The following is a 13,268-nucleotide window of genomic DNA, read 5'->3' as shown; positions in this document are numbered from 1 at the left end:
TTAATTGACAACACAGAGGTAAAAAAAAACATTGCTGTTTAAAACAGTCATAACTCTGCTATAGTCTTTTCATCAGTCCTTGTAGGGAAAAAGAAGTTCTCTTTTGTCAATCTATGGAGATTTTCACAAGAAAAAACATTTTCTCATGCCTTCCTATTGCTCTGATGCCAGCTGCTTAGAAAACTCTGCCATCAGGCCTTTCCTCCCATTTGACACCAGTCCCAGCTGTGTTTGTGGGCCATGATTCAAGGGGTGTCATTGACTCATGAAGGATAAGTTCTTCAAAGGCAAAAGTTCTCTTCATTGGATTCTGTGATCATCTCTGGAAACAGGAATGTTTTGCTTTGTCACTTAAGAGCCACAAATCTTCAGCATCTCTCACTTCTCCTTTTCTCTTCCAGCATCACATAGCATTACAACAACTTCACCATTAGCACAGCTTTAGCAATGAATTCCTTTTGCTCAGAACTATGCTTTGAAATACTCCATTCCCCCCAAAATACTGTTTCAGGAATTCAAGGAGTTTCTTCAGAACATGATTGTCCCCCTCCATAGCTTGAATAAAAGAAAATTTCAGCTTCTTCGGGCATCTTCCTCTTCTCTTCCCATCTGAGGCTTAATTCCTTTCCTCGCTGCCTTGGGTGGTTGATGCTGCCTCTTTACCTGTTGATCCCTCTCTCTTCCCCTCTCTCTGGAAAAAGGATTCATCTGCAAGTCTCGTCTGGCTAGTGAAAGGCTTCAACTCTTGCCCAGGCACTGGGGATGGTCCCGGGGCCAGCGGCTGCAGCTCTTTGCCATGCAACATTTTCCCTAGCTGCTCTGGAGGAGTGTGGCCACTGTGTCAGCAAGCCACAGCTCAAGAGCTTTCCCTCCCCTTCCTCGGCAGTTGCTGCTGAAAGCCAGCAGCGGCACAAACTGCTGCCGAGCCAGGAAGCAGCCTGACCCGCCAGCCCCACTCTACAAGGCTCAGTGAGCCCTGCCAGAGCTTCAGCCCATCTGGGAAGGGGCCGCTGTCATTTCACACTCTCCAACCCCCTCCAGGAAGCGCCGAAATCCTGCCAGCCCCGCTCCCCCTGCGGCAGCCTTGTCCAGCCGGGGGGGCAAGAGGCTGAAGCCTAGCCATACTAGCTCTTCCAAAGGCAGAAACCAGAGAGAAAGAAAAATTCCTGGGCTTAGGTTTCAAAGGGTGGTGTTCACAAGTTGATCTCCCTTTACAATGGGAAAACGACTGTCTGTTCTCAGAGATGACCAGGCATTGGCCAGCAGAAAGAAACCCCATCAACCTCCAGCAGCTTTAATTTCTCTAGCAGTTTTTCTTTGTTTCTTATTTATCAGCCTATCACACACACAGCAGTGACAGCCCCAGGCGTCCCCTCTCTGTAACACCAGAGCAGCTACCGCCCCAGGGTTCCACTCTCTGTGACACCACAGCCGTGACAACACCAGCGTTCCACTCTCTGTGACGCCACAGCCGTGAGAGCACTGGTCTTCCCGCTCTGTGACGCCACAGCTGTGACAGCACCAGTGTTCCACACTCTGTGATACAACGGTAGTGAAAACAACAGCATTCCGCTCTCTGTGACACAACAGCAGTGACAACAACTGCTTTCTAATCTCTGTGACACCATGGCTGTGACTACACCAGTGTTCCACTGTCTGTGACACGACAGCAGTGGCAGCACTGGGCTTCCCTCTCTGTGACGCCACAGCTGTGACAGCACCAGTGTTCCACACTCTGTGACACAACGGTAGTGAAAACAACAGCATTCCGCTCTCTCTGACACCACAGCAGTGACACCATTGGGCTTCCCTCTCTGTGACACCACAGCAGCGACAGCACTGGGCCTCCCTCTCTGTGACACCACAGCAGTGACAGCGCTGGGCTTCCCTCTCTGTGACGCCACAGCTGTGACAGCACCAGTGTTCCACACTCTGTGACACAACGGTAGTGAAAACAACAGCATTCCGCTCTCTCTGACACCACAGCAGTGACACCATTGGGCTTCCCTCTCTGTGACACCACAGCAGCGACAGCACTGGGCCTCCCTCTCTGTGACACCACAGCAGTGACAGCGCTGGGCTTCCCTCTCTGTGACACCACAGAATTGACAGCAACAGCGTTCTACTCTCTGTGACACCACGGCAGTCACAACACTGGTTTCCCTCTCTGTGACACCAGAGCCGTCACAGCCCAACTGCTCCCCTCTCTGTGACACCACAACAGTGACAGCACAGTCTTCTATTCTCTGTGACACCAGAGCTCTGACAACTCCAATTTCCTCTGCAATGTGATACTACAGCTGTGACAGTTCTAGTGTTCCACTCTCTGTGACACCCGAGCAGTGAAAGCCTCAGTGTTCCACTCTCTGTCACATGACAGCCATGACAGCCCCACTGTTCACCTCTTAGTGAAGCAATCGCTCTGACAGCTCCAATTTCCTCCTCACTCTGACACCTGTCATGGTTTGAAAGTATTAATTAAAAAATCACTGGAAAACTTATTCATTTCTTGCTTGAAGATGTGGAATATGAGAAGGCCAAAAGAAGTTTAAAATTTAAAAGGAATCGAGGAAGTTTATTAACCAAACTACATGGAAACAAAACCAGAATAAAACTTCCAGATACCCTTTTTCCCCAGCAGCCACGCATTGCTGTGTTTAATTGACAACACAGAGGTAAAAAAAACCATTGCTGTTTAAAACAGTCATAACTCTGCTATAGTCTTTTCATCAGTCCTTGTAGGGAAAAAGAAGTTCTCTTTTGTCAATCTATGGAGATTTTCACAAGAAAAAACATTTTCTCATGCCTTCCTATTGCTCTGATGCCAGCTGCTTAGAAAACTCTGCCATCAGGCCTTTCCTCCCATTTTACACCAGGCTCAGCTGTGTTTGTGGGCCATGATTCAAGGGGTGTCATTGAATCATGAAGGATAAGTTCTTCAAAGGCAAAAGTTCTCTTCATTGGATTCTGTGATCATCTCTGGAAACAGGAATCTTTTGCTTTGTCACTTAAGAGCCACAAATCTTCAGCATCTCTCACTTCTCCTTTTCTCTTCCAGCATCACATAGCATTACAACAACTTCACCATTAGCACAGCTTTAGCAATGAATTCCTTTTGCTCAGAACTATACTTTGAAATACTCCATTCCCCCCAAAATACTGTTTCAGGAATTCAAGGAGTTTCTTCAGAACATGATTGTCCCCCTCCATAGCTTGAATAAAAGAAAATTTCAGCTTCTTCGGGCATCTTCCTCTTCTCTTCCCATCTGAGGCTTAATTCCTTTCCTCGCTGCCTTGGGTGGTTGATGCTGCCTCTTTACCTGTTGATCCCTCTCTCTTCCCCTCTCTCTGGAAAAAGGATTCATCTGCAAGTCTCGTCTGGCTAGTGAAAGGCTTCAACTCTTGCCCAGGCACTGGGGATGGTCCCGGGGCCAGCGGCTGCAGCTCTTTGCCATGCAACATTTTCCCTAGCTGCTCTGGAGGAGTGTGGCCACTGTGTCAGCAAGCCACAGCTCAAGAGCTTTCCCTCCCCTTCCTCGGCAGTTGCTGCTGAAAGCCAGCAGCGGCACAAACTGCTGCCGAGCCAGGAAGCAGCCTGACCCGCCAGCCCCACTCTACAAGGCTCAGTGAGCCCTGCCAGAGCTTCAGCCCATCTGGGAAGGGGCCGCTGTCATTTCACACTCTCCAACCCCCTCCAGGAAGTGCCAAAATCCTGCCAGCCCCGCTCCCCCTGCGGCAGCCTTGTCCAGTGGGGGGGGCAAGAGGCTGAAGCCTAGCCATACTAGCTCTTCCAAAGGCAGAAACCAGAGAGAAAGAAAAATTCCTGGGCTTAGGTTTCAAAGGGTGGTGTTCACAAGTTGATCTCCCTTTACAATGCTAAAACGACTGTCTGTTCTCAGAGATGAACAGGCATTGGCCAGCAGAAAGAAACCCCATCAACCTCCATCAGCTTTAATTTCTCTAGCAGTTTTTCTTTGTTTCTTATTCATCAGCCTATCACACACACAGCAGTGACAGCCCCAGGCGTCCCCTCTCTGTAACACCAGAGCAGCTACCGCCCCAGGGTTCCACTCTCTGTGACACCACAGCCGTGACCACACCAGCGTTCCACTCTCTGTGATACCACAGCAGTGACAGCACTGGGCTTCCCTCTCTGTGACACCACAGCCGTGACAGCACTGGGCTTCCCTCTCTGTGATACCACATCAGAGACAGCACCATTGTTCCTCTCTCAGTGACACCACGGCAGTGACAGCACCAGTTTTCCACTCTCTGTGACACAACAGCAGTGACAACAACTGCTTTCTACTCTCTGTGACACCATGGCTGTGACTACACCAGTGTTCCACTGTCTGTGACACGACCGCAGTGGCAGCACTGGGCTTCCCTCTCTGTGACGCCACAGCTGTGACAGCACCAGTGTTCCACACTCTGTGACACAACGGTAGTGAAAACAACAGCATTCCGCTCTCTCTGACACCACAGCAGTGACACCATTGGGCTTCCCTCTCTGTGACACCACAGCAGCGACAGCACTGGGCTTCCCTCTCTGTGGCACCACAGCAGTGACACCACTGGGCTTCCCTCTCTGTGACACCACAGAATTGACAGCAACAGCGTTCCACTCTCTGTGACACCACGGCAGTCACAGCACTGGTTTCCCTCTCTGTGACACCACAGCCGTTACAGCCCAACTGCTTCCCTCTCTGTGACACCACAACAGTGACAGCACAGTCTTCTATTCTCTGTGACACCAGAGCTCTGACAACTCCAATTTCCTCTGCAATGTGATACTACAGCTGTGACAGTTCTAGTGTTCCACTCTCTGTGACACCCGAGCAGTGAAAGCCTCAGTGTTCCACTCTCTGTCACATGACAGCCATGACAGCCCCACTGTTCACCTCTTAGTAAAGCAATCGCTCTGACAGCTCCAATTTCCTCCTCACTCTGACACCTGTCATGGTTTGAAAGTATTAATTAAAAAATCACTGGAAAACTTATCCATTTCTTGCTTGAAGATGTGGAATATGAGAAGGCCAAAAGAAGTTTAAAATTTAAAAGGAATCGAGGAAGTTTATTAACCAAACTACAAGGATACAAAACCAGAATAAAACTTCCAGATACCCTTTTTCCCCAGCAGCCACGCATTGCTGTGTTTAATTGACAACACAGAGGTAAAAAAAACCTTTGCTGTTTAAAACAGTCATAACTCTGCTATAGTCTTTTCATCAGTCCTTGTAGGGAAAAAGAAGTTCTCTTTTGTCAATCTATGGAGATTTTCACAAGAAAAAACATTTTCTCATGCCTTCCTATTGCTCTGATGCCAGCTGCTTAGAAAACTCTGCCATCAGTCCTTTCCTCCCATTTTACACCAGGCTCAGCTGTGTTTGTGGGCCACGATTCAAGGGGTGTCATTGAATCATGAAGGATAAGTTCTTCAAAGGCAAAAGTTCTCTTCATTGGATTCTGTGATCATCTCTGGAAACAGGAATGTTTTGCTTTGTCACTTAAGAGCCACAAATCTTCAGCATCTCTCACTTCTCCTTTTCTCTTCCAGCATCACATAGCATTACAACAACTTCACCATTAGCACAGCTTTAGCAATGAATTCCTTTTGCTCAGAACTATACTTTGAAATACTCCATTCCCCCCAAAATACTGTTTCAGGAATTCAAGGAGTTTCTTCAGAACATGATTGTCCCCCTCCATAGCTTGAATAAAAGGAAATTTCAGCTTCTTCGGGCATCTTCCTCTTCTCTTCCCATCTGAGGCTTAATTCCTTTCCTCGCTGCCTTGGGTGGTTGATGCTGCCTCTTTACCTGTTGATCCCTCTCTCTTCCCCTCTCTCTGGAAAAAGGATTCATCTGCAAGTCTCGTCTGGCTAGTGAAAGGCTTCAACTCTTGCCCAGGCACTGGGGATGGTCCCGGGGCCAGCGGCTGCAGCTCTTTGCCATGCAAGATTTTCCCTAGCTGCTCTGGAGGAGTGTGGCCACTGTGTCAGCAAGCCACAGCTCAAGAGCTTTCCCTCCCCTTCCTCGGCAGTTGCTGCTGAAAGCCAGCAGCGGCACAAAATGCTGCCGAGCCAGGAAGCAGCCTGACCCGCCAGCCCCACTCTACAAGGCTCAGTGAGCCCTGCCAGAGCTTCAGCCCATCTGGGAAGGGGCCGCTGTCATTTCACACTCTCCAACCCCCTCCAGGAAGTGCCAAAATCCTGCCAGCCCCGCTCCCCCTGCGGCAGCCTTGTCCAGTGGGGGGGGCAAGAGGCTGAAGCCTAGCCATACTAGCTCTTCCAAAGGCAGAAACCAGAGAGAAAGAAAAATTCCTGGGCTTAGGTTTCAAAGGGTGGTGTTCACAAGTTGATCTCCCTTTACAATGCTAAAACGACTGTCTGTTCTCAGAGATGAACAGGCATTGGCCAGCAGAAAGAAACCCCATCAACCTCCATCAGCTTTAATTTCTCTAGCAGTTTTTCTTTGTTTCTTATTCATCAGCCTATCACACACACAGCAGTGACAGCCCCAGGCGTCCCCTCTCTGTAACACCAGAGCAGCTACCGCCCCAGGGTTCCACTCTCTGTGACACCACAGCCGTGACCACACCAGCGTTCCACTCTCTGTGATACCACAGCAGTGACAGCACTGGGCTTCCCTCTCTGTGACACCACAGCCGTGACAGCACTGGGCTTCCCTCTCTGTGATACCACATCAGAGACAGCACCATTGTTCCTCTCTCAGTGACACCACGGCAGTGACAGCACCAGTTTTCCACTCTCTGTGACACAACAGCAGTGACAACAACTGCTTTCTACTCTCTGTGACACCATGGCTGTGACTACACCAGTGTTCCACTGTCTGTGACACGACCGCAGTGGCAGCACTGGGCTTCCCTCTCTGTGACGCCACAGCTGTGACAGCACCAGTGTTCCACACTCTGTGACACAACGGTAGTGAAAACAACAGCATTCCGCTCTCTCTGACACCACAGCAGTGACACCATTGGGCTTCCCTCTCTGTGACACCACAGCAGCGACAGCACTGGGCTTCCCTCTCTGTGGCACCACAGCAGTGACACCACTGGGCTTCCCTCTCTGTGACACCACAGAATTGACAGCAACAGCGTTCCACTCTCTGTGACACCACGGCAGTCACAGCACTGGTTTCCCTCTCTGTGACACCACAGCCGTTACAGCCCAACTGCTTCCCTCTCTGTGACACCACAACAGTGACAGCACAGTCTTCTATTCTCTGTGACACCAGAGCTCTGACAACTCCAATTTCCTCTGCAATGTGATACTACAGCTGTGACAGTTCTAGTGTTCCACTCTCTGTGACACCCGAGCAGTGAAAGCCTCAGTGTTCCACTCTCTGTCACATGACAGCCATGACAGCCCCACTGTTCACCTCTTAGTAAAGCAATCGCTCTGACAGCTCCAATTTCCTCCTCACTCTGACACCTGTCATGGTTTGAAAGTATTAATTAAAAAATCACTGGAAAACTTATCCATTTCTTGCTTGAAGATGTGGAATATGAGAAGGCCAAAAGAAGTTTAAAATTTAAAAGGAATCGAGGAAGTTTATTAACCAAACTACAAGGATACAAAACCAGAATAAAACTTCCAGATACCCTTTTTCCCCAGCAGCCACGCATTGCTGTGTTTAATTGACAACACAGAGGTAAAAAAAACCTTTGCTGTTTAAAACAGTCATAACTCTGCTATAGTCTTTTCATCAGTCCTTGTAGGGAAAAAGAAGTTCTCTTTTGTCAATCTATGGAGATTTTCACAAGAAAAAACATTTTCTCATGCCTTCCTATTGCTCTGATGCCAGCTGCTTAGAAAACTCTGCCATCAGTCCTTTCCTCCCATTTTACACCAGGCTCAGCTGTGTTTGTGGGCCACGATTCAAGGGGTGTCATTGAATCATGAAGGATAAGTTCTTCAAAGGCAAAAGTTCTCTTCATTGGATTCTGTGATCATCTCTGGAAACAGGAATGTTTTGCTTTGTCACTTAAGAGCCACAAATCTTCAGCATCTCTCACTTCTCCTTTTCTCTTCCAGCATCACATAGCATTACAACAACTTCACCATTAGCACAGCTTTAGCAATGAATTCCTTTTGCTCAGAACTATACTTTGAAATACTCCATTCCCCCCAAAATACTGTTTCAGGAATTCAAGGAGTTTCTTCAGAACATGATTGTCCCCCTCCATAGCTTGAATAAAAGGAAATTTCAGCTTCTTCGGGCATCTTCCTCTTCTCTTCCCATCTGAGGCTTAATTCCTTTCCTCGCTGCCTTGGGTGGTTGATGCTGCCTCTTTACCTGTTGATCCCTCTCTCTTCCCCTCTCTCTGGAAAAAGGATTCATCTGCAAGTCTCGTCTGGCTAGTGAAAGGCTTCAACTCTTGCCCAGGCACTGGGGATGGTCCCGGGGCCAGCGGCTGCAGCTCTTTGCCATGCAAGATTTTCCCTAGCTGCTCTGGAGGAGTGTGGCCACTGTGTCAGCAAGCCACAGCTCAAGAGCTTTCCCTCCCCTTCCTCGGCAGTTGCTGCTGAAAGCCAGCAGCGGCACAAAATGCTGCCGAGCCAGGAAGCAGCCTGACCCGCCAGCCCCACTCTACAAGGCTCAGTGAGCCCTGCCAGAGCTTCAGCCCATCTGGGAAGGGGCCGCTGTCATTTCACACTCTCCAACCCCCTCCAGGAAGCGCCGAAATCCTGCCAGCCCCGCTCCCCCTGCGGCAGCCTTGTCCAGCCGGGGGGCAAGAGGCTGAAGCCTAGCCATACTAGCTCTTCCAAAGGCAGAAACCAGAGAGAAAGAAAAATTCCTGGGCTTAGGTTTCAAAGGGTGGTGTTCACAAGTTGATCTCCCTTTACAATGGGAAAACAACTGTCTGTTCTCAGAGATGACCAGGCATTGGCCAGCAGAAAGAAACCCCATCAACCTCCAGCAGCTTTAATTTCTCTAGCAGTTTTTCTTTGTTTCTTATTTATCAGCCTATCACACACACAGCAGTGACAGCCCCAGGCGTCCCCTCTCTGTAACACCAGAGCAGCTACCGCCCCAGGGTTCCACTCTCTGTGACACCACAGCCGTGACAACACCAGCGTTCCACTCTCTGTGACACCACAGCAGTGACAGCACTGGGCTTCCCTCTCTGTGAAACTACATCAGAGACAGCACCATTGTTCCTCTCTCGGTGACACCACGGCAGTGACAGCACCAGTTTTCCACTCTCTGTGACACCACAGAAGTGACAACAACTGCTTTCTACTCTCTGTGACACCATGGCTGTGACTACACCAGTGTTCCACTGTCTGTGACACGACCGCAGTGGCAGCACTGGGCTTCCCTCTCTGTGACGCCACAGCTGTGACAGCACCAGTGTTCCACACTCTGTGACACAACGGTAGTGAAAACAACAGCATTCCGCTCTCTCTGACACCACAGCAGTGACACCACTGGGCTTCCCTCTCTGTGACACCACAGAATTGACAGCAACAGCGTTCCACTCTCTGTGACACCACGGCAGTCACAGCACTGGTTTCCCTCTCTGTGACACCACAGCCTTCACAGCCCAACTGCTCCCCTCTCTGTGACACCACAACAGTGACAGCACAGTCTTCTATTCTCTGTGACACCAGAGCTCTGACAACTCCAATTTCCTCTGCAATGTGATACTACAGCTGTGACAGTTCTAGTGTTCCACTCTCTGTGACACCCGAGCAGTGAAAGCCTCAGTGTTCCACTCTCTGTCACATGACAGCCATGACAGCCCCACTGTTCACCTCTTAGTGAAGCAATCGCTCTGACAGCTCCAATTTCCTCCTCACTCTGACACCTGTCATGGTTTGAAAGTATTAATTAAAAAATCACTGGAAAACTTATCCATTTCTTGCTTGAAGATGTGGAATATGAGAAGGCCAAAAGAAGTTTAAAATTTAAAAGGAATCGAGGAAGTTTATTAACCAAACTACAAGGATACAAAACCAGAATAAAACTTCCAGATACCCTTTTTCCCCAGCAGCCACGCATTGCTGTGTTTAATTGACAACACAGAGGTAAAAAAAACATTGCTGTTTAAAACAGTCATAACTCTGCTATAGTCTTTTCATCAGTCCTTGTAGGGAAAAAGAAGTTCTCTTTTGTCAATCTATGGAGATTTTCACAAGAAAAAACATTTTCTCATGCCTTCCTATTGCTCTGATGCCAGCTGCTTAGAAAACTCTGCCATCAGGCCTTTCCTCCCATTTGACACCAGTCTCAGCTGTGTTTGTGGGCCACGATTCAAGGGGTGTCATTGAATCATGAAGGATAAGTTCTTCAAAGGCAAAAGTTCTCTTCATTGGATTCTGTGATCATCTCTGGAAACAGGAATGTTTTCCTTTGTCACTTAAGAGCCACAAATCTTCAGCATCTCTCACTTCTCCTTTTCTCTTCCAGCATCACATAGCATTACAACAACTTCACCATTAGCACAGCTTTAGCAATGAATTCCTTTTGCTCAGAACTATGCTTTGAAATACTCAATTCCCCCCAAAATACTGTTTCAGGAATTCAAGGAGTTTCTTCAGAACATGATTGTCCCCCTCCATAGCTTGAATAAAAGAAAATTTCAGCTTCTTCGGGCATCTTCCTCTTCTCTTCCCATCTGAGGCTTAATTCCTTTCCTCGCTGCCTTGGGTGGTTGATGCTGCCTCTTTACCTGTTGATCCCTCTCTCTTCCCCTCTCTCTGGAAAAAGGATTCATCTGCAAGTCTCGTCTGGCTAGTGAAAGGCTTCAACTCTTGCCCAGGCACTGGGGATGGTCCCGGGGCCAGCGGCTGCAGCTCTTTGCCATGCAACATTTTCCCTAGCTGCTCTGGAGGAGTGTGGCCACTGTGTCAGCAAGCCACAGCTCAAGAGCTTTCCCTCCCCTTCCTCGGCAGTTGCTGCTGAAAGCCAGCAGCGGCACAAACTGCTGCCGAGCCAGGAAGCAGCCTGACCCGCCAGCCCCACTCTACAAGTCTCAGTGAGCCCTGCCAGAGCTTCAGCCCATCTGGGAAGGGGCCGCTGTCATTTCACACTCTCCAACCCCCTCCAGGAAGCGCCGAAATCCTGCCAGCCCTGCTCCCCCTGCGGCAGCCTTGTCCAGCCGGGGGGGCAAGAGGCTGAAGCCTAGCCATACTAGCTCTTCCAAAGGTAGAAACCAGAGAGAAAGAAAAATTCCTGGGCTTAGGTTTCAAAGGGTGGTGTTCACAAGTTGATCTCCCTTTACAATGGGAAAACAACTGTCTGTTCTCAGAGATGACCAGGCATTGGCCAGCAGAAAGAAACCCCATCAACCTCCAGCAGCTTTAATTTCTCTAGCAGTTTTTCTTTGTTTCTTATTTATCAGCCTATCACACACACAACAGTGACAGCCCCAGGCGTCCCCTCTCTGTAACACCAGAGCAGCTACCGCCCCAGGGTTCCACTCTCTGTGACACCACAGCCGTGACAACACCAGCGTTCCACTCTCTGTGACACCACAGCAGTGACAGCACTGGGCTTCCCTCTCTGTGAAACTACATCAGAGACAGCACCATTGTTCCTCTCTCGGTGACACCACGGCAGTGACAGCACCAGTTTTCCACTCTCTGTGACACCACGGCAGTGACAACAACTGCTTTCTACTCTCTGTGACACCATGGCTGTGACTACACCAGTGTTCCACTCTCTGTGACACCACAGCAGTGACAGCACTGGGCTTCCCTCTCTGTGACGCCACAGCTGTGACAGCACCAGTGTTCCACACTCTGTGACGCAACGGTAGTGAAAACAACAGCATTCCGCTCTCTCTGACACCACAGCAGTGACAGCACTGGGCTTCCCTCTCTGTGACACCACAGAATTGACAGCAACAGCGTTCCACTCTCTGTGACACCACGGCAGTCACAGCACTGGTTTCCCTCTCTGTGACACCACAGCCGTCACAGCCCAACTGCTCCCCTCTCTGTGACACCACAACAGTGACAGCACAGTCTTCTATTCTCTGTGACACCAGAGCTCTGACAACTCCAATTTCCTCTGCAATGTGATACTACAGCTGTGACAGTTCTAGTGTTCCACTCTCTGTGACACCCGAGCAGTGAAAGCCTCAGTGTTCCACTCTCTGTCACATGACAGCCATGACAGCCCCACTGTTCACCTCTTAGTGAAGCAATCGCTCTGACAGCTCCAATTTCCTCCTCACTCTGACACCTGTCATGGTTTGAAAGTATTAATTAAAAAATCACTGGAAAACTTATCCATTTCTTGCTTGAAGATGTGGAATATGAGAAGGCCAAAAGAAGTTTAAAATTTAAAAGGAATCGAGGAAGTTTATTAACCAAACTACAAGGATACAAAACCAGAATAAAACTTCCAGATACCCTTTTTCCCCAGCAGCCACGCATTGCTGTGTTTAATTGACAACACAGAGGTAAAAAAAACCATTGCTGTTTAAAACAGTCATAACTCTGCTATAGTCTTTTCATCAGTCCTTGTAGGGAAAAAGAAGTTCTCTTTTGTCAGTCTATGGAGATTTTCACAAGAAAAAACATTTTCTCATGCCTTCCTATTGCTCTGATGCCAGCTGCTTAGAAAACTCTGCCATCAGTCCTTTCCTCCCATTTTACACCAGGCTCAGCTGTGTTTGTGGGCCACGATTGAAGGGGTGTCATTGAATCATGAAGGATAAGTTCTTCAAAGGCAAAAGTTCTCTTCATTGGATTCTGTGATCATCTCTGGAAACAGGAATGTTTTGCTTTGTCACTTAAGAGCCACAAATCTTCAGCATCTCTCACTTCTCCTTTTCTCTTCCAGCATCACATAGCATTACAACAACTTCACCATTAGCACAGCTTTAGCAATGAATTCCTTTTGCTCAGAACTATGCTTTGAAATACTCCATTCCCCCCAAAATACTGTTTCAGGAATTCAAGGAGTTTCTTCAGAACATGATTGTCCCCCTCCATAGCTTGAATAAAAGAAAATTTCAGCTTCTTCGGGCATCTTCCTCTTCTCTTCCCATCTGAGGCTTAATTCCTTTCCTCGCTGCCTTGGGTGGTTGATGCTGCCTCTTTACCTGTTGATCCCTCTCTCTTCCCCTCTCTCTGGAAAAAGGATTCATCTGCAAGTCTCGTCTGGCTAGTGAAAGGCTTCAACTCTTGCCCAGGCACTGGGGATGGTCCCGGGGCCAGCGGCTGCAGCTCTTTGCCATGCAACATTTTCCCTAGCTGCTCTGGAGGAGTGTGGCCACTGTGTCAGCAAGCC

The sequence above is a fragment of the Cyanistes caeruleus genome, unplaced genomic scaffold, assembly GCF_971803275.1.
Source record: "Cyanistes caeruleus unplaced genomic scaffold, bCyaCae1.hap1.1 HAP1_SUPER_34, whole genome shotgun sequence".
NCBI lineage: Eukaryota > Metazoa > Chordata > Aves > Passeriformes > Paridae > Cyanistes > Cyanistes caeruleus.
Note: the sequence above shows the minus strand (reverse complement) of the source record.